Source organism: Takifugu rubripes, chromosome 20 (assembly GCF_901000725.2).
Source record: "Takifugu rubripes chromosome 20, fTakRub1.2, whole genome shotgun sequence".
NCBI lineage: Eukaryota > Metazoa > Chordata > Actinopteri > Tetraodontiformes > Tetraodontidae > Takifugu > Takifugu rubripes.
The window spans coordinates 10946743-10948609 of NC_042304.1; positions in this window are offsets into that span (position 1 = coordinate 10946743).

Here is a 1867-nt window from a genome sequence, read left to right on the forward strand (position 1 = left end):
CCAGGAAGCTTCAGGGCTCTTCATAAATGGGGGGGGCATGTATATGTCCTCAGCAGCTTGGCAACGCCATAGATGCAAATTTAGACAAAATGCAGTTTCCACAACTGTCTCTTTTCCTTCTATCTTTCTTTCTTTCTTTCATTAATCATACGGTTGTCCTTGAACCGCGGTTTGAAGGCTTGGATTCCAAAGCCTGAAAGAGTCTAAGTGTTTCAGAGAACAGTGTTTTTGCCATCCTGCTGTATCCTACAATTACAGTTTACAGCATTTTTTTTCCAAAACTAAGTCGTCTTCTGAGTCAACTCCTCCTTTAAATAACATCCATCAGCCCACCTGCTCTTACTGTAAGCATGAATGTGCCTTGGGATATTTCTTAGCGCACTTGCGTGTGCAGTAGATGGTTAAAGGAGGTGGGGGGGGGGCGCGTCCACGTGTTCTCTCCCGTGTGCGTGGTGGCCGCGCGGGAGACGTGCAGGTGTTGCCTTCTGATGGAAGGACCCTGATGCAGTCACCATTTGCAGTCCATCATCAGAATAATTCTTCTCAATTTGAGCAGCGTCAGTGTTTATTTCAACATTTTCACCCCACACACACACACACACACACACACACACAGAGGCCGCACCTGCTCCACAGAAATCATCTGCACACCTGCACCAGCACCTCCAGTCCTGCCCACACCTCCCAGTGGATGATGATGTGGCTCCTCTTCTATTCTCTTTGCTCATTTACATTTGACTCACAGCTTGTGGGAACTCAGACACATTTTGGTGACCCCCCCCCCCCCACACACACACACACACAACACACACACACACACACATGTCTTTGTAGCTTTTGCTGATATTAAAAAAGAGAAAGCAGCTGGGTCTATGCAGAATAATGAGGTCAAAGAAATTCTAATAAGTCTGTGGGACGAGACGAGTGCGAGAAGGGCAAGAGGAATGAGAAATGAGAGACAAAAAGAATAAAAGAAAGGCTGTACTCTAGGACAAATAAAGATGTGGGGGGAAAAAAAACGCCATGGCCGTCCAGCCCGTCCGCTCCACCATCGCTCACTTTGAATCTCCTGAAGTCCAATCGGGCCGATTTCATTTAGGCTGTTCAAAGTGAAAGTTTGACTGACAGAACAAATGACGGCTCGAGTCGCACATTTAATTTCATAGCACTTAAGAAAATAATTTGGTTTTGAATTCTATCAGAATGAAAACAGGGCGCCGTTTGACTGGCCACGCGAGGCTTGTGGGAGATATTCCTTGTACATGGGAGGCTGTTTACGCTGGTGAGTTCCAGGAAATGCAGGCGTTCACACATTCACTGAACCAAGTTCATGATACACAGCCTAATGCAATTCTGCTTGGCCAAACAATTACTGCGCTCATGCTAATGTGCTAATTTGTGCAGAGTAAAATCAAATTAGTGGAACGTTATACATTTTAAATAGATAATTTGATCATTTCCTTTTTAAAACCATTGCGTCACACTAATGTAATGAACAATATAATGCCCCAACTCAAGGAGAGGTTGTATAATTTTATTAACTGCAATAAAGTAAATTAATTGCAATCAATTTATAATAGTTGCAGTTTTATAATTTGTGGAATTCAGTAAAGTCACAGTAAAGAGCTTAACAACATCTGACATGGACCTTTTAGTGTAACAATGTGTTCTCACCACTGAAACACTGTAAAGTGTGTGATGCGTGCCTGAGATTGGGCCCACCGTCCTTCAGACGTCAGACAGCTGTGCCGCCTTTTGGGCCGATCCTTCACTCAAAGGTTTGCCCCTCAAAATGTTGATTCCATCTGAGGCAAGAGTGCAAATTTACCCTGTGCAGTCCCAGCGAACGCTGTTGAGGTTAAGAAGG